This window comes from Cornus florida, unplaced genomic scaffold (assembly GCF_030987335.1).
Source record: "Cornus florida cultivar Cherokee Brave unplaced genomic scaffold, ASM3098733v1 CherokeeBrave_3.0.0_Hap2_Chr11, whole genome shotgun sequence".
In the NCBI taxonomy this organism is placed as follows: Eukaryota; Viridiplantae; Streptophyta; class Magnoliopsida; order Cornales; family Cornaceae; genus Cornus; species Cornus florida.
Genome location: NW_026775581.1, coordinates 129074037 through 129094161, shown reverse-complemented (window position 1 = coordinate 129094161; position 20125 = coordinate 129074037).

Here is a 20125-nt window from a genome sequence, read left to right as displayed (position 1 = left end):
TTAACTATGATCGCCAAATGTCTCAACAATGAGGTTGACAATCTCCAAATTCGCTCCGTCTATTGTAAATGGCGTTCTTTAATCTCCCCCCTTCCACAATATCATTCCCTTCCCTCTCCCACTGCCCTTCCCTCCCCTCTATCCGGAGTGTCTCCCTTATTCAGCACTCTCCCAAAGTAGCATCTACTTCCTCTAACTTAGGGGTGGCAAATTACAACATGACTCGCCAACATGACACGAGATAAGTGGGTTTAGGTTGACCTTAAAGGGGTTCGGGTCATAAATAGATTGACACGATTAATCCATTTACTTAACTGTATCGGGTTAGGGTTGAGGGAGTCAACCCGTGTAACCCGTTTAACTCAACATGTCATAATCATGAATATGACTTATGTAATATGTTATCTGTTTAAATCCAATTATTATGGATAGTTAAGTCATTTCAACATAAATCTTGACTATGCCTTATGTTTCTTCTTTTTATTTTAATTGTGACAAATTTTTTCAAGTATTTATTATTTGATTGAATATTAAATATTTTATTTTGATAAAATGGTCATTAAACAGGTTAACACTTTAACCCGTTTAATAAACAGGTCGGGTTAGTGTTGAGGATTCCTGACATGATTATTAAATAGGTCTGTTTGGGTTTACCTGTTGAGCAGAATACTCTTATATCGACATGACACGATTATGACCCATAAACACAAATTGTCACCCCTACTCCAACTACCCATGGATATAAACTCTAAACCAAACACTCCCAATTCCACACCTTGGTTGCTTAGGGTTGGAGAGACCCAAAATGGAAAAATGCATCCCTCTCTCGAAACTCTCGACCATCGTCCACGTGCCCAAAACGTTCCCCAAGGTGCTAAACTTTCGAATCACTCAAATAGGTCAAGTTTATAGCCTTGAGTTCGTTGATCCTACCAATGAGAGAACTGGGGAAGAATTCTTGATTCGAACTAAAAGAGTTGTTGTCTCATCCAATCGATCTGTGGACAACAACTGATGGTGTTGATTATTATGATGTGGTCATGGCCATTTTTAAAAGGAAATTGTCGTTCATGAGTCTGTGTATCACAAAACAAATGTGATGTTTCCGATTTTCAGCATTTTTTATTTTTTCTGGAATTTCGTTGATGCAAGGGTATTTATGTCTTTTCACGTTTTGCGTACGGAATTCTGGTTGGGTCCATTTGCATTTCATACATGTTAAATTATGTGAGCTATGTAGTAATTGTGTGGTGGTGCATTATTTGGTGTAGAATTGCAAATAAAGAAAAAGAGAAGAGAAGAGAAAATTTGTGGGCCCCACCACTGACCATTTAGTGGTCTAGAGACCACTCTTGCTTCTCATTTTCTCTCTCCCCGTTGGTTTTTCTTTCCTCCTCATTTTCTTCTTCATTTTCTTTTTATTTTGCAACAAACTTTGAATCAAGATTCCATCTTCAATACTTTGAATTTTGGAGTGCCGTTTGAGGCAAAACGGAGAGCACAACGAGCTCTACGCGTGAGTACCAACAATTTCAGCTTTGAGCCTCCCTAGGGATTTCGAATTTCTTGACCCATTTGAGGGTTTTGCACTAAATCAAGGTAGGGGTTCTTAACTCATGTTTTTCTTACTCCTTGGTGAATTATATCTCATAAAATGTTGTAAGCATGTTTAATTTGAACGTTAATTATCTTAAAGATCTTCTAAGTGTTGTTTAAAAAATACATGATTATGTATATGAGTTGTTTGGTGTGAAAAGCATGCTTAGATGTTGTTTGGTTATGTGTGTTGTGCTGATAAATCACTTGAGATGATGAACATGGAATATGCTTAATTGTGTAGTGTAATTTTTTTTTTAAATTCTATGACATTGAAAGCATGGGACACATACATGAGCATATCATTGGGATATCATGAAGGGAATTGTTTTGAAATGAAAAAGGGAATTTTGGGAAAAATATTTTGATGAATCGGTTTTATGAAAACCCGGTCGTCGCGGGGGTACCAAAGGGCCAGAGGATTAATATAGCCTAGAGGGAATTAGGGAGATTGCCCTAGCGTGATTGAGCTAGCTGGGCCCAAAATGACGCCACGGGGGTATTAAGGGTCAAGGACACTAGCCAATCCTTCTCTCGTGTCACTGCGGGGTCATCAAAGGGCGAGTTATATTAACCATTTGAAAATGATGGTTTTGGAATGAAAATGGGGAGCGACATTGGCATGCGTGGCATTTTATTGCATTACATTGGTTATATTGAATTTGTTATTAAGTTGTGTATTCCCGACATGATATGACCCCATTTCCCATTGCTCTATTCTTTTTTTGGATTCACGGGGACACAATAGGCTTGCCTTAAGTGCTACCTACTGAGCGATTCGCTCACCTCATTATATCTAACATTTTTCAAGTCACGAAAAGGAATTGGCGGATGATAATCCACCACAAAACTAAGGGAACTTGAAGAACATTTTGAATGTATTTTTGTTGAATTTGAACTTATTTTGTAAAGTATATGATGTAAAAATGTATTAAGTTCATTTGGTATGTAAAGGATAATGTAATTAGAAGCTTGAAATCCATTTTGATGTAAGTTGTCCATGATATAAAGTCTCCATTTTAGCTTCCCTTTCATTTTCATCACAGTATGTTAAGTTCAGGACCATGACTCGAAGGACCTGTTTCGGTCGACTTAAATGGCTTATCGGTCGACCGAACCATTTGCAGCTCTCGGGATCTCCATTTCGGTCGATCGAACCCTAGTTCGGTCGACCGAACCTTTCACATGTTCTCAGTAACTCACTTTCGGTCGACTGAAGGGTTATGTTGGTTGACCAGTTCTTGATGGCCTGCTTCGGCCGATCGAAGCTCCACTTCGGTCGACCGAAGTGCACCTGCTTGGGGTTCTTTGCTCTTTCCTTTCGGTATCCCACTTGTAACATCTGTATATTGTGTTGAAACCATGTGACAACATAGGGATGGTCCTAAGGGTGATGTTTTGACGCTTGAAATGATATGATTGACGTGGATGACCTCGGGTTCGAGTAAGGACCCGGCTAACGGTTCGGACTTCCGGGTACGGGTCGTTACAGAAAAGTTGTTTGCTGTGGACAAGAGGAAGGACTGTAGTGATTGATTCTGACTTCAGTGCTAAGGAGATTGTAGCATCAATGCCGGATAGTGAAAGTAATTGTCAATGTGAGTATTTGGTAACAAGTTCATGTGGTCATGATTTGTTTTTGGTTGATAAATACTTGGAGCCTGAACAAAAAAATGATGAGGATGTTAATGATCATTATTAATTAGGGTTAAGTATAAAAAAAAACCCTGATGTATAGGATTTGTGCATAATTAGTCCCTACATTTTGAAAATGTGTATGTTGGTCCATAAAATTCAAAAAAGGTGCAAATAAGTCCATCTGACCACTTTTTGACAAAAACTAAATATGAAAACCCTATTTTACTTTTTGATTCCCATTTTGCCCCTCACCCATATGTGCATATAACCCCCTTATATGGCTCGGCTCAGTTGGTAGTGGCTGAACAACTCAGCTCGCCGAAGATGTGACTGGATATTTGCCAGAAAATTTGCCTGAATAGGATTTTCGTCAGAGAAGACGCGTGGGGCGCGTGACAGCGTGTGAGATCTACGCGCAAAACTTCAGGTGACCCGTATAGGCGCGTGTAATGTCGTTTGTGGCTTTTATTTACAGCGTCGTGTTTGTCTTGGTCTTGTGGACCTTATTCTGCATTAAAATGTGGTTTTAATCATGTTTAATTTCTGCGCTGTTGACTTGGGTGCTCTGTTTTTCACCTTTCCTTGTTCTGATACCACTGTTGGTGGCCAAGATCACTCACGAATCACTTATGGTGATTAGTATAACCCACAGGAGAGATAAACAAACCAATCAATTTATTGAAGAAATACAAAAACAAATACAGAGCAGTCTTTTTTTTTTTTCTTTCTCTGCCATTCTTTTTTTTCTCTCTTCTTGCTTTTTTGTGGTAGAAGCCAAGTTTACTTTCAAAAGTTTTCTCTCTTCTTGCTTCTTCTGGTAGAAGCCAAGTTTTCTTTTATCTCTTCTTGCTTCTTTTGGAGTATTACGTTTCTACCTCCAAGTCCGTTCGTCTTTACTCTACTACCGACCAAACAAATTTTTAATGGAATAGAGAAGCTGTGCTACAGTAAAGCTAAGTAAGGTTTATTTTGGATAAATAGTGCTGCAGTAAGTGTGTCTTATATAGTAGGGGACTATTTGGTTTTGGTTTTTATTATATCCAGTTTTAGGTTTCTTTGATTTAACTTATCCCAATTTTATATAAATTGAGGTTTACTTTATTCTTGTTTCAAACAAACACAATTTTACACAAATTGGACAAAAGGGTCATTTTACATGACCTGTATTTATAGTTATTAATTTATTCAACTCAAGTGAGGATATTATCGTCATTTTATACCATACATGACCAATTCACACCAAATTGATAGTATAAGGGGGTTTTATACCACACATGGACTTTTTTGCATTATATCGATAGTAGAGGGGGGTTTTTTGCACTTAACCCTAATTAATTATGATATGCTACTTCACTTTAAAGTTTATAAAGCTGAATGGAGAGAAAAAAATATAGGAAAGGGTTGAAACTTTGGGTGATCGAGTGTTCTTTGTTGGTGATGACTGCTCTTATTGTGTTTCCTTCTCCTGTTTGAGAGGGGATTACATTTATTTATAAATTTGCTGATTACAACAAGACAAACAAAACCTTACAGAAATATGGTAGTTGCAGACCTCTAGCTTCTTTTCCAGACCATTTGCAGATCGATCTTCTGGCCACCCCAAGTTTGGTTTAAGCCGGACCTATAATGACAGTATTGATGATTATCATCCTCGTTTAGTTGATTTTTACATACTGGCTGGCCGGTGACATGAACATACAATAAATCTAGACTACTCTGATGGGGTTTGGTTATTCATGGAGATAATTAGTTGAATTGCTTTGTAGGAGACTTATTATATGTTTTTGGGAACAAATGAAATCCGAGAATGGTGAACTTGAGATTGTGATACTTCTTCTTGTGTCGACTGAATAAATCTTTTACCAAGAAGTAACAAAGAAAAGAGTTTTATCGAGAAAAAAAAAAAAAATGGCGAACCTTAGTTTCTTATAGAAACTTCTATTTGAATCTACTTGGATTGCTAATTAACAAGGAAATAACTTCTCACTCACATGCTTCTTCCTATTCATGCCAACCAACAGATCAATGAAGTTTTTCCGTCCCTTATAGTCTATGGCCACCAGCGTCATGTAATGAAAATCCATTAACAAAAGAAAACAAGAAAAAAGAAAAAAAAAAGGACAATACTTGATGTGGTCCAATCACAAATGTTTAAATAAACCAATCACAAATGTTCAAGTAGACCCTAATTCCAAAATCAGAAAAGTAATAAATAAGGAAAATAACTTTATTTGGAATAAAATTCAATCACACTCACTAATTTTCTTATTTATTACTTTTTTGATATTCCCTCCCTGGTTTTGGAATTGTACAAGAAAAACCAAGTCGAGCAACTGACTCACCGGTGAGCAGGCGAGTTTTGTCCCTGAAAAAAAAAACCCTATTACCAGCTCTTCTATTCAACTCAATATAATAAAATAAAATAAAAAGAAAAAAAAGAGACCATGATACCTCATCCACCATTTCCCTTCTTCATTTTTTAGAATTTTCCATCCTTACAACCAAAAGCATGAATCAAAAAGGGTTGCCAGTTTGAGCACAAAAATGGGAAAGTTAAGTGGTTTCCCGTGGCAATTCTGTGAATAGGTGTAAGAGGCATTGGTACACTGGACGAGTTACGGGTTCAGAGTCTTACATCACCTTGATAAGAAAAAGGTGAAATGCTTATATGTGGTGGTACTATCTCTAATTGGTATGAAATTTTTTGGATTAAAACAAAATCGTGTGGATTCAATTTCAAAATGAACAATATCATACTACTATACGATAGAATGAATCGTGGACCAAATGCAAGAGTATTATACATTTTCACATAAATAGATATACATTTACAAGGGCGAATCCAGGAATTGTTAATGGGGGGCTAATATTAAATAAGGGAGAATTGAGGATCGAAAGATTAAAGAGTTGAAAAATATTAGAGGAAATAGGGTTTGACTTTAGAGGGAGAGAAGGAGTGAGCTCTCTGATTTGTGCAAGATTAGGAATTTAGGAGTTCGCTGTGCTTTGGCTTAGTGATTGTTTAGGGCTTGTTTGGCTTGGGCCTATTTAGTTGGGCCTTTGTTTTAAAATTGTGGCTTAGATATTTGGCTTGTTTGGATGGGTTAAAATTGAGGGGGGAGCTAATATTACTACTAATTTTTTTTTTTTTTTTTTTTAAAACATTGGGCTAAATATACCTATACCCCCCCCCCCCCCCCCAACTTTGGATGTAAAACATATTTTAATTTTTAGTTGCCTATTACTTTAATATTTCGTAACTTTTTAATATGGAATAGTTATGAATTTATAGTTGAGTAGTTTTGACAAATCGGTTTTGGATTAGAGAATAGATTTTAAGAGGACAATTGTATCCTTTTTCCCAAGTCACTTTGATCCCAAGTCACTTTGATCCTTGACGGATTCAGAAAGTTGTTGGAGAGGGCAAAAGTGAATTTAATGTAATTTTTTTTTTTTATAATTTTAGGGAGGCAAAGTAAAAATTTTATAGGTATATAATTGAAAATAAGAAAAATTACTGGTATATGACAGTTAAAATATATATATATATATATATATATATATATATATATATATATATATATATATATATAAAGTGCCTCCATCCTAAGTCACATCAAGCAAAAACGAGAACGAGAGCAAATTTGAGAACAGAAGCGTGAGAGCGAATTAGTGAGAATTTGAACCAGAGTGCATGCGAAACGGGAGAGCAGGAGCGTGCTCGAAGCGTAAGAGTGACATCCGTTGAGAATGATTGTGTGACTTAGCCTCCGTCTATGATCCTTCTCCAATTGAGAAAAAAATAATAATAATAATATTTTTCGGGGGCCTTAATTGGTATGTTGTGTTTTAGGCTTAAAAAAAATATTACTTGGTGGACTATTTGTTAGAGTGTCCAGCTTTCCGAGTGAATATCTATTTTCAAGTCTACATTTTCCTAATTTGTTAAAATAAAATTAAAAAAAAAAAATTTGATATTTATGATTCACCTTAATCAGTGGAGATGCTACTACCACACCCACTTTATTCCTTCAAAAACTTGATACTCTTTCAAGACTTATTTTGCCCCACGAAATAAATACAAGATAAATTTCTTGCTACTATTGTGAAAAAAGAAAAGAGAAGAGGGAGCTACTACTACTATTTTATTTTTTAGTTTTTTGAAAGTCATACTACTGCTACTACTACTACTATTATTATTATTGTTTTGCAAATACCTGCTAACATGGCAGATAATCCTCAAATTATAAAAATGATGCAAATCAAATCCTAAAATTAAGTGGCTGCTGATAGTAATAATAATAAATAAAAATTGATATTTTGGTCCACTATCTATCTAAACCCCTTTTCTTTTCTTTTCTTTTATTTTATTTTTCACATATATTTTTCTAAAGTTTTTTCCTCTTGAATTCTACCACCCAAAAGAGCCTTGGTTGTGTGGTTAATTAATTAGTACGGGAGTATTAAATATTAAGACAGTTTAATCTCTAGTCACTTCTCACATTTTCAAAAATCTTGCAACAAATACGTGTTACCAAACAAACTTCTAAATTGTATTAAACACATTTCAAAACAATGTTTCTACTTCGAGTCAAAGTAAAAGTAGAAAGTAAAAGCGATTGCCAAATGGAAATACCTTTTCAGGTGTATTGCGTTCCAAGGACGCGCAATGGGACGTCCGCCAGCTTCGGCCAAACGATATGCTCCTTTCCCCACTACTTCGGTAACTCTGTAGGGTCCGGTCTAATTAGGTTCTAGTTTCTTTACATGAGCTGTCTCCTGCTTCAAAACCCAATAGCCTACCACAAAACTCCTGAACCTGACGCGTTTGTTATAACTGTTACACACCTGTTGTTGGTATGCCGCAAGTCGAATTGCTGCTGCATCTCTCCTTTCGTCCACCAAATCAAGGCTATGTTCGAGTTGTTGCTCATTGTTCCCCTCCAGTACCAAGGATGTCCGAAGGGTTGGGATTATGGACTCAGTGGGAATGACAGCTTCGGATCCATATGCCATAGCAAATGGGCTTTCTCCCGTGGGTCGTCTTGGAGTGGTTCGATAGGCCCAAAGCACTTGAGGGAGATTCTCGTACCACTTCGTCTTCAATTTCTCTAATTTTTTCTTTAAGCACCCGAATATCGTGCGATTAGTTATTTCAGCTTGCCCATTGCCTTGTGGATGACTAACTGCAGCCAACTTTTGCAAGATTCCATGTTCGCTAAAGAATTTCCTTGTATTTCTGTTATCGAGGTTCTTACCATTGTCCATTACGATGACTTTTGGTACCCCAAACCGGCAAATAATGTTGCTCCAAATGAAATGCTTTACTTCTTCGTGGGTGATGCTAGAGAAGGCTTCAGCTTCCACCCACTTGGTAAAGTAATCCGTAGCCAGAAGCACATGCTCCTTTTTGTCCATGGTTTTGGGCAATGGTCCTACTATATCAATCCCCCATTGGGCGAACGGCCATGGATTAGCCATGGCGTGCAAACCCTCGGCAGGTTGGTGCTTTAATGGACCATGGCGCTGACACTTGTCACATCGTCTTGAGTATTCCTCAGCATTCCGAGCCAAGTATGGCCAGAAATAACCTTGGGTTAGAATTTTGTGTGCAAGGGATCTTCCTCCGGAGTGGTTTCCACAATCTCCTTCATGAACTTGTTTTAGAATTGTGAGAGCCTCAGTAGGGGTTACACACTTGAGATAGGGGCCGGAGAATGACCTTCGATACAACTGGTTATTGATGATGGCGTACTTAGCCGCGGTAAGCCTAAGCTTCCTTGCCTCAGCTTTCTGATTCGGGAGAACCCCTTCCTTGAGGTAGGCTTCGATTGGATCAATCCAGCAGGGCTCGCGTGGTACTTCCGGGATCACCATCACCTCTTGCTGGGGATTAATGCTAGGTCCTTCGAGAACATCGATTGGAACAAGCCGAATCAATTCTTCATCTGAAGATGATGTGGCTGCAGCCAATCGATCTGCTTCGGCATTTTCATCTCGTGGTACCTGATGGAACTCGATTTGATCGAATTCTCGGATAGCACTCTCTACAGTATCTTTGTACGACTTCATACGTTCCTCCTTGGGAGAATATTGCCCCGTCACTTGATTGATCACAAGCTGTGAGTCACTAAAAACTTTTAAACATCGTACCTGTAGCTGTTTAGCTAGCCGAAGTCCGGCGAGCATTGCCTCATACTCGGCCTCGTTATTAGTAGATGGGAAATCTAGCAAAATTGACTGCTGCAGCTTGGTACCCTCGGGTGTTGTGATGTCAATACCGGCCCCTGCCCTTTTCCGGTTGGACGAGCCATCAACTTGTAACTCCCAGTATGGCTCTGGAAGTGTCGGTTCCTCAGGTTGATCTTCGTACTCTAGTAGGAAATCCGCTACCGACTGCCCCTTGTGAGATACCTTCGGTGCATAGGTGATGTCAAAAGAGCTAAGTTCAATAGCCCATTTTGTAATTCGACCAGACAGGTCTGGTTTAGCTAGGATAGCCCGTATAGGGAAACTTGTAAGTACCACTATGCTGTGAGACTCAAAGTAATATCGAAGTTTCCTCTTGGCATAAATTAACGCCAGGATTACCTTTTCTGTCTTGCTGTACCGTGTCTCGGCATCCGTCATCGTTTTGCTTGTGTAAAAGATTGGGTGCTGAACCTTGTCTTCTTCTTTGATCAACACTGCACTTGTTGCTACAGCCGATACTGCCAGGTACAGGATGAGAATGTCTCCGGGCGTTGGAGCAGAAAGGATTGGGGGTTTTGTCATGTAGCTTTTCAATTGATTGAGAGCTTCCTGCTGCTGAGGTCCCCACATATCTTTGTTTTTGGATCGAATAGCATCAAAGAAAGGTTTATACTTATCAGATAATCGGGATATGAACCGGCTGAGAGCCGCAATTCGGCCGGTTAGAACTTGCACTTCCCTGCGGGTTTTCGGCTCCTGGTTCTGTATGAGTGCCTTTGCCTGAGCTGGGCTTACTTCTATTCCTCTTTTATTTACGACGTGCCCAAGGAACTGTCCTGACGAAACGGCGAAGGAGCACTTGGTGGGGTTCAGCTTCATATTGTATCTCTTGAGAGTATCAAAGACCTCCTGGAGGTGCTTCGGGTGGTCCTCTTTCCGTATACTTTTAACCACCATATCATCAATATAGGCTTCAACTGTATCGCCCGGCAGAATACTGAAGATTTTATTGACAAGTCGCTGGTAGGTGGCTCCGGCATTCTTTAGACCGAAGGGCATCACTCTGTAGCAGTAAGTGCCCGTTTCTGTGATGAAAGCAGTTTTCTCCTCATCTTCAGGATTCATGGGAATCTGATTATAGCCGGAGTATGCGTCGAGGAATGTGAGCCTTTCATAACCCGTCGTAGCATCCACCATTTGATCAATCTTGGGCAGAGGAAAGCTATCTTTTGGGCAGGCTTTGTTAAGGTTGGTATAATCTACGCATACCCTTCATTTCCCATTCTTCTTTTGAACGACTACTACATTTGAGAGCCATTGTGGGTATTGCACCTCTCGAATGAATCCTGCTTCTAACAGTTTATTTACCTCCTCGACTATTATGCGATTCCGTTCAGGTGCGAACCGTCGGTGCTTTTGCTTGACTGGCCTGAATTCTGGGTTAACCCTCAGACTATGGCATGAGACTGTAGGATTGAACCCTACCATATCCGAGTGATCCCAGGCAAAGACATCCGAATTGCACCGAATAACCTCGATCAATGCTTCTTTCTCTTCGGCTGTGCAAGATGAGCCAATGTAGGTGATCTTCTGAGGGTCTCCGAGGACTACCTCTATAGCTTCGAGGGACTCCTCGGTAGGTGCTTCAGCTTCGGATTTTTCCTCTGCCCTGAGATACTTGGGCAGAGGATACTATAACTGCTATTTGATTGCATCTTTGGGATTCGCCTCTGACTGAGGTGATTTCGACACTTTCTTTGCTTCGTGTAGCGTTAGCATGTAACATTCTTTGGCAGCAACCTGGTCTCCCCAGAGGTCGATGACCTCCCTGCCATCCGGGGATAAACACCTCATTACTTGATGAAGTGTAGAAGGGACTCCGTTCATACGATGGATCCAACCTCTTCCCATAATGAGGTTATAAGATGGATGAATCTCTGTCACGACGAAGTTTTCCTTCAGAGTTCTCTTTGCTGCAGTAACGGATAGATTGATCACCCCAAGCGGATTCACCTTAGTACCGTCAAATCCCATTAGGGGGCCGGAAGTTGGCCTGATGGACGATGGTGAAACCCCCAACTGATCAAAAGCTGTTTTTGTAATGATGTTGGCGTTACTTCCCGGATCTATCAGCACTCTCCTGATCATGTAATTCGCTACCAGGAGGCTGATGACCAAGGGTCCTCATGCGGGCGCTGGACTCTAGAAAGATCATTGTTACCGAATCCAATGTTGATGCTGCCTGGTGCAACCGTGTTTACCGAAGACAATCTTCGTAACTTATGAGCCTCTCTCAGCCTGGATCTGTACAACTCTTCAGACTCTTCATCATCCTCTGACCTTCCATGTATAGCATGGATAACCTTTACCTGACCGCCCTCTACCCGTCGAGGGTTAACCTCCCGAGGTTTTACGTGCTCCTTCGTGGCGAGATACTCCACCAATTCTCCTCTCGCTATCATGCTTTCTACCTGTCGCTGTAGGGACCTGCAGTCATTGGTGGTATGCCCATAATCTCTATGGTAGGCACAATGTTTGCTTTTGTCCCTCTGCTCCAAGGGTTGTTTCATGGGCTGAGGAGTCGCGAACCTCGTCTTATTCTCTTGGAATAGGCGCGCCAAGGTAGTACGGAGTGGGGTAAGCCTGTCCTCTGTCCTTCGCCTTTTCTCAGACGCTTGGGTGACTTGTGTGGCGGTATGAGGAACCTTCTGCATCCTTGTGCTCGCAGCTTTCTCTCGAGACTTGTTTTCCACTGTGACGAGGGTAGCGTGCTGTGCACGGTGAGCTACGTTTTCCTCCAACCGAATGTAGATTTGTGCCCTAGCGTTCAAAGTCTGCATATCCGGGGGGGGGGGGGAATATTTGACCAAGGATGTGTGAAACTTGGTTCCCTGGATCATTGCCAACTTAAATGTTTCGATTGCCGTGGTAGGATGGCAATCTGCTATCTCCGAGGCCTCCATGTTAAACCTGGATAAAAAATCTTGCAAAGTTTCTCCCTTCCTTTGCCTTATGGTGAAAAGGCTGGCGATACTTTTCTTCTGCTTCTTATTTCCGCAATACTGGGCTAAGAACATAGTGCACAAGGTCTCATAGTCAGGGATAGACTTGTGTGGCCTATTCCTGAACCATTCTAATGCTGCTCCGGTTAAACTGGTAGGAAAAACCTTACACATCCACGGATCGTTATGATCGTCCAGTGCCATCTTTTGCGCATAATGATCGAGATGCCGAGAGGGGACTCCTGCCCCATCGAACTGGGTGAAGGATGGCATAGTGAACTTCTTCGGCCTCTTCACAAGGTACACCTCGTCAGTAAAGGGGGTCTTGACCAAGGAGTTCTTGTGCTCTCCAGCCATCTCGGCTGGTGTCTGGACTCTCAAGAGCTTCTTTTCGTCGAAGGTATCTTGTACACGTGCGCCATCTGGAACGCCATTGGACCATACCGTAAGCCTATGGCTGGACTCGGCCTGTTCGTCCTGTGTGCGATGCGGGAGATTATCCGAAGCAACCGCCTCGGACCTCGTCCCTTGTTTTTGCTGAACCTCACTAGGTCGAGCCCCGTTGGGTGGTGTCTCGTTGGCTGGAGGCTCGTGAACCGGAGGTAAATTCCGGGTGGGGGGTGGTGCCGCAGCATCGCCTGGTGGTGGTTGTGGCGTTAGCCTGGCCATGGCCGTGTGCAGCGTATGAGTCTGCTGCTAAAGCGCAGCTATCTGGGCGACACTCGTATCGTTTGCTTGCCGGAGTGTCTCAAATTGGTGCAAGAACTCTTCTCGCATCTTTTGCATCAATTCTATCTGTTGATTCATTGCTGACTCTCCGTTTGGCATTCCAGACACGACTAAAGGATTTAATTTGAAGAACAAGTGGGAGTATATTTCTATACGTTTCCCACAGACGGCGCCAAAGTGTAGGTGCAAAATTTCGCTCAACCAATAATGACTGAGAAAAATAAAACAACTCACTCAAAAACAATAAAAATAAATAAGAACAATGTATAGAGAAGTGTGGAATTGCCTGATCCTTTATTGGAGGTCTTAGCCTCTATTTATATACAAAAGATTGTAAAATTATGGTAGGACTCGCGTTGCTTGCCCTCCAATTCTTTCTATATAACCATTCTTTTCTAATAGAGTTCTTTCCATTGTCGGATTTTCCATACATAGAAATTGCCTTGTACAGAACTTCCTATCCGAATTTTCCTTCTACAGTAAATCCTTCAAATGGTAGGATTTGCGCATTCTTGGGCTGAATATATTTTGATTCGGCTGGGCTTGGGTAACAGGCCGGATGTTAAATACTCATACGCTGGGCTGATGACTTCTTGATTCGGCCTTGATGGAAGTTGGAGGATAACTAACAATGGTCTTGGGCTATAAATACCCTCAATATGGGCTTGAGTATGATGGGCCTTATATGTCCTTGGAATGTAGATATGGGTAGTGGTGACGTGTGCGCTTCTTATTGGAGGGAGTTTTTTTTCCCTCCACACGCCATGGCTAATCCATGGCCGTTCGCCCAATGGGGGATTGATATAGTAGGACCATTGCCCAAAACCATGGACAAAAAGGAGCATGTGCTTCTGGCTACGGATTACTTCACCAAGTGGGTGGAAGCTGAAGCCTTCTCTAGCATCACCCACGAAGAAGTAAAGCATTTCATTTAGAGCAACATTATTTGCCGGTTTGGGGTACCAAAAGTCATCGTAATGGACAATGGTAAGAACCTCGATAACAGAAGTACAAGGAAATTCTTTAGCGAACATGGAATCTTGCAAAAGTTGGCTGCAGTTAGTCATCCACAAGGCAATGGGCAAGCTGAAATAACTAATCGCACGATATTCGGGTGCTTAAAGAAAAAATTGGAGAAATTGAAGACGAAGTGGTACGAGAATCTCCCTCAAGTGCTTTGGGCCTATCGAACCACTCCAAGACGACCCACGGGAGAAAGCCCATTTGCTATGGCATATGGATCCGAAGCTGTCATTCCCACTGAGTCCATAATCCCAACCCTTCGGACATCCTTAGTACTGGAGGGGAACAATGAGCAACAACTTGAACATAGCCTTGATTTGGTGGACGAAAGGAGAGATGCAGCAGCAATTCGACTCGCGGCATACCAACAACAGGTGTGTAACAGTTATAACAAATGCGTCAGGTTCAGGAGTTTTGTGGTAGGCGATTGGGTTTTGAAGCAGGAGACAACTCATGTAAAGAAACTGGAACCTAATTGGACCGGACCCTACAGAGTTACCGAAGTAGTGGGGAAAGGAGCATATCGTTTGGCCGAAGCTGGCGGACGTCCCATTGCGCGTCCTTGGAACGCAACACACCTGAAAAGGTATTTCCATTAGTTAAGTTTGTCAATTTTGCTACAAGTTCTTCACAAATAAGGCTGAATATGTCCACAGTCAGCCCAACTTTTCTTTATTTTGCTTCTATATTCAATACAACTCTCCTCTATTTTTGTTTCTTTTTATAAAAATGGGGGCATACGAACTCTATGATTACGCAACTTTTATGCGCATGCCAAGTCGCACTATGCGTTAGAAGCAAAGCATTTACAATGATTTTTACACAAAAAGAACAAAAACACAAATACAAAAACCAACATGCACACAAGACACAAAACACATGAATTATGGCCCAGCATGCTTACACAAGCTATCCCACATCGACAAAACAGTATGTGCCACATTTTGTTATATATGGGAATATTCAAATAGTTAATTACGGTGTAAGGAAGGCCCACTGGTATTTAAGGCTGTCAGGCTCAATACTAGAGGCATTCCTTACACCGACTTTTTTGACAACATTTAGTCTATGTCCCACATCGGATAGAAATAGAAAAGAAATGCGGTTCATATATGCGTGGTCCACAACATTTGGCTGCCAAGAAGGGAGCATCAGTGGAGGCAGGTCTCTAAAGTCAACAAATGGAGAACTTCACAGCCACTGTTACTCGCTTTCTTGGCCTCCTATCATTTTTGAGTCTTCGGCCTCATAAGTGATTTGAGGAAAAATATGAGATAAACCTCCCCTCAGGCTCAGTGCCGGGGAGTAATTCATTCGCCTCGGACCTTAAGTGTCCGGTTCGGCACAACCTCCCCTCAGGCTCAGCGCCGGGGAGTAGTTCTCTCGCCTCGGACCTTAAGTGTCCGGTTCGGCACAACCTCCCCTCAGGCTCAGCGCCGGGGAGTAGTTCTCTCGCCTCGGACCTTAAGTGTCCGGTTCAGCACAACCTCCCCTTAGGCTCAGCGCCGGGGAGTAGTTCTCTCGCCTCGGACCCTAAGTGTCCGGTTCGGCACAACCTCCCCTCAGGCTCAGCGCCGGGGAGTAGTTCTCTCGCCTCGGACCCTAAGTGTCCGGCTCGGCACAACCTCCCCTCAGGCTCAGCGCCGGGGAGTGATTCATTTAAGCCTCCCCTCAGGCTCAGCGCCGGAGAGTAAGTCATTCGCCTCGGACCCTAAGTGTTCGGCTCGGCAAAACCCCCCTCCGGCTCCACGCCAGGGAATGTATAATTCGCCTCGGATCCTGAGCCCTAAGTGTTCGGCTCGGCAAAACCCCCCTCCGGCTCCACGCCAGGGAATGTATAATTCGCCTCGGATCCTGAGTATCCGAGACAGCTTCGGACCCTAAGTGTCCTATTCAGCAATATTTATCCACACTCAGTGCCCAGGAGTAATTTGCTTTAGACCTCTGATACTCAGATCAGAACTCTTTCCTCCGGACTCCAAGTGTTTAATACCTTGTGTATGCGGATATGTCATAAGTTCATCATATTCCACCCCACATCAGGAACACATGAGAAGGAAAGAGTATGTATACGTCTACTGAAGGCAAGTAGAAGGCGAGGAGGGTTCATTTAACAGTTAAATCATTGTCCATACGACTCATCCTGCGATATCAACTAAACTGTTAAAAGGATCTCCTTCTTCCCACAATCCTTGCGTTTTCACGGATAGCATAAATCCGAAGCATAAAGACAATGTTTAGTGTTTAAACACATTACCAGTCAGAGAAATATGAACAGTATCAAGAGCATACAGCAAAAACAAGTCAGGCAAGCCTAAAACGAAAAGTTATATTCATTATCCCAAAACAGGCTGTTTATAAAAACAAAATACATAGTTCTACTTCCTCTTCGGATCGAAGGGAGTAGATTCAAAAGCATCCACTACATTAGGACTTGAGGTAGCCGCAGGCGCAGGGGAGCTAGGAGTACCCTTTAGGTGTGCCTTCACCATCTCGGCAAAGCGAATTTCAGCTTCCAAAGCCTCTGGCCCTTCATCGTATGGGAAGTGCACCCCCACCTGCTTGTCAAAGGCATCCGGATCCATCGTCTTAGGGCCTGAGCCCTGATTATAGCCAGACCGGAACGCTTTAGCACTATCCAGGTGCGCCAGACAGGAGTAGCGCCCCTGCATTTGCTTCCCCGCCTTGAAGCAAGTAGTAAGAGCCTCGGTCAGGCGTTGAACCTCGGCCTGAAGAGAATCCACCTTAGCCTCAGAGGCTGACAACTGCCTCTTATACGCATCCTTGGCTTCAGAAGCTATCTTCAGATTGGTAGAGGCAGTAGTGGCTCTCTTCTCTGCATTGTCAAGATCCTTTTCCAACTTCTTGATGGAGAGGGATTGAGCTTCAGCAGTGGCGCAGAGGGCTATGGTGTGGTATAGACTCTGTTTAACAGGGGAGCAAATATAAGCATAAATAGAAACACAAGCAAGCAAGAGTAACATAATTCTGAAGGTGCAATGCGAACCTCTATGGCCCGGACTGGGGCAGAGGGGAGTAGTTGCTCCAACCCCATTTGGCTGATGGCTTCCTCGTCCTTTGGGAGCCACATTCCTCGAGCCACCGCCAGTGCAGCTGAAGGGTCTGTAACCACAAAATCCCCTGAGTGTAGGACTGACTTGTCAGCCCTGGTGAAGGAAGGAGTCCAAGGAGCCCCAGTCTCAGCAAGAACAAAGGCTCTGACTTCATCTTCAGGTTCGGCCTCTCCAGCTTTTTTCCCTCTGCTTTTAGAGGGGACTTTGCCCTTGCCAGAGGAAGAGGGGTTGAGGCGAGATTTCTTCAATGGTGGTTCCTCAACCTCCACCTCATCCTCAGTTGATCCAATGACGACCAAGGGTTGGGCATCTCCGGCTTTCTTTTTTAAAGCCTCAGCCCGCCGTATCTCTTCCTCGGTCATAGGGAAACTGTCAAAGGATGGTAAAGCCAGATCCATGAGGCCTGCAGCAACGGCACTGGAAGCAATGTCCTTGAGGTTGGAGGAAGTTAGCAGGTCCTCGATAGGCGAGGGGTCACTCTAGACTCGTTCCTTAAGAAAAGAAAGTCTGTTCCTCGCTGCGGAGGCTGGGAATGTAGCTGAAAAAACACCAAAAAATTCATAAATACGGCGAAATATTAAGACTTGGCAAGGAAAACAGCCAGAACACTTGGTATGAAGGGAGGTTAAATATTCTATACCTAATTTCCCGAATTTGCGCGGAATGGGAAGCGCAATTGATTGGGACACGAACCATTTTCCTTTAACTACAACCATCCTTTCTTTCCATTTCTTTTCGGATGAAGGAAGGTTCGTGCATATCCTTTGATGAAGGGGAGAGGTAAAAAAGAAGCGACCAGGCTCGGTCCCATGCTTAGATATATTGTAAGTAAGCAGAAGGTCGGCAAGGGTCAAATCCAGAGCCTCTAATTTCCAGTGCACCAACAACGCCGAAAGTTTGCGAAAGAAATTGGGATTTACTTGAAGGGGGGCAAGACCTAGCTTATTGAAAACTAAATGATAGAAGGGATGAAGAGGGAATCGGAGGGCGTTAAGGTGCCCTACCGAAAGAAGCAACTCATCCTCTTCAATTCCCTCGCCGGAGGTGAAATCGGCACCCTCAGGATATTCTGCAATGTCTACTCCTTCAGGAACATCAAATTCTTCCATTACCGAAGCAATAGAGAATTTGATGCGGCGAATAGAGATGATTGCTTTCTTCTCTTCATGGGTAAGAACGTAATCAGAGCCTGAGGTGGATGTTTCGGTTGGAAGAGGGGAAGTACCTGATGGATTCAACGAAGGGCGATCTGTAGAAACCCTAGGAGGGGGAGCCCTAATGCGAATGGGGGAAGATGAAGGTGTGGATTCAGAATCCCCAGGGTCTACACGTTCGGGGGTAGATGAAGTACTCATAATGAAAGATTGAAGAGAAAGATGCGAAACTAACCTGACAAAGCGATGGAAGCGATGGAATGAAGGACGCAGAAGTGCAGCAAGGGCAAATGTAACTCTTGCAAAGTCTTGTGTGACGGATTAATAATGAAAGACCACGAACCGTTTCTGAAGCAAAGTAAAAACCGGTTTCAATTCCCTCTTTAATAGGAGCCGTCACTCAATTAAAAATGGAATTTGGGGCAAAGTGTGGAGGGAAAAAAAACTCCCTCCAATAAGAAGCGCATACGTCACCACTACCCATATCTACATTCCAAGGACATATAAGGCCCATCATGCTCAAGCCCATATTGAGGGTATTTACAGCCCAAGACCATTGTTAGTTATCCTCTAACTTCCATCAAGGCCGAATCAAGAAGTCATCAGCCCAGCTTGTCGTCAGCCCAGCGTATGAGTATTTAACATCCGGCCTGTTACCCAAGCCCAGCCGAATCAAAATATATTCAGCCCAAGAATGCGCAAATCCTACCATTTGAAGGATTTACTGTAGAAGGAAAATTCGGATAGGAAGTTCTGTACAAGGCAATTTCTATGTATGGAAAATCCGACAATGGAAAGAACTCTATTAGAAAAGAATGGTTATATAGAAAGAATTGGAGGGCAAGCAACGCGAGTCCTACCATAATTTTGCAATCTTTTGTATATAAATAGAGGCTAAGACCTCCAATAAAGGATCAGGCAATTCCACACTTCTCTATACATTGTTCTTATTTATTTTTATTGTTTTTGAGTGAGTTGTTTTATTTTTCTCAGTCATTATTGGTTGAGCGAAATTTTGCACCTACACGCTAATTTGTCAAAATTAAGAAAAACACCAAGATTGATTCAAAGAGAGTCTATCTTAAGTAATTATCTCACTAAATATCAGAGCCACTCCAAATAATTCATGATAGAAGCACCAGTATCACCATTGTGAAAAGAGTAACTCTGTATGTGAACTAATATTGACAGTAACTAAAACTAACTGATAACTAATACCAAGTCTCTGCATGTCTTCTTCAATTGCATCACAGAATGTACGTTTCTAAAGACTGTAAAAAATTCTCTTTAACAGTTGAAAAGATAAAAGCCCACATTTTTTATGCCTGGATGCATCCACTAGCATTTGGAATTTAACAGCTTATTGACAGAGTCAAGCACGCAATGCAGAAGTTCAAATATTTGAACTTCTTTTGTCATGTTGTATAAAATGCACCTTATTAGTAGAAAATTTAAGAATTTTATAGTAATCTCAACTCAGCGGCAAGTTTTCTTTATGATTTTCTCTATCGTATGTTTAATTGAAAGCAAGATTCACTGGCTCAGTCACCCATGTTCAACAATTATGTTGAATGCTACAATCTACGCAATATCAAGAATAGTTATATTGATCAAAGAGAGACCATAAACAGTTTTGATCGGGCCATGTTATATTCTGGACCATCATTCGGACACAAGTGGTGTTTTTCTTCCCTAAGCATGAAATTCTACAGGTTAA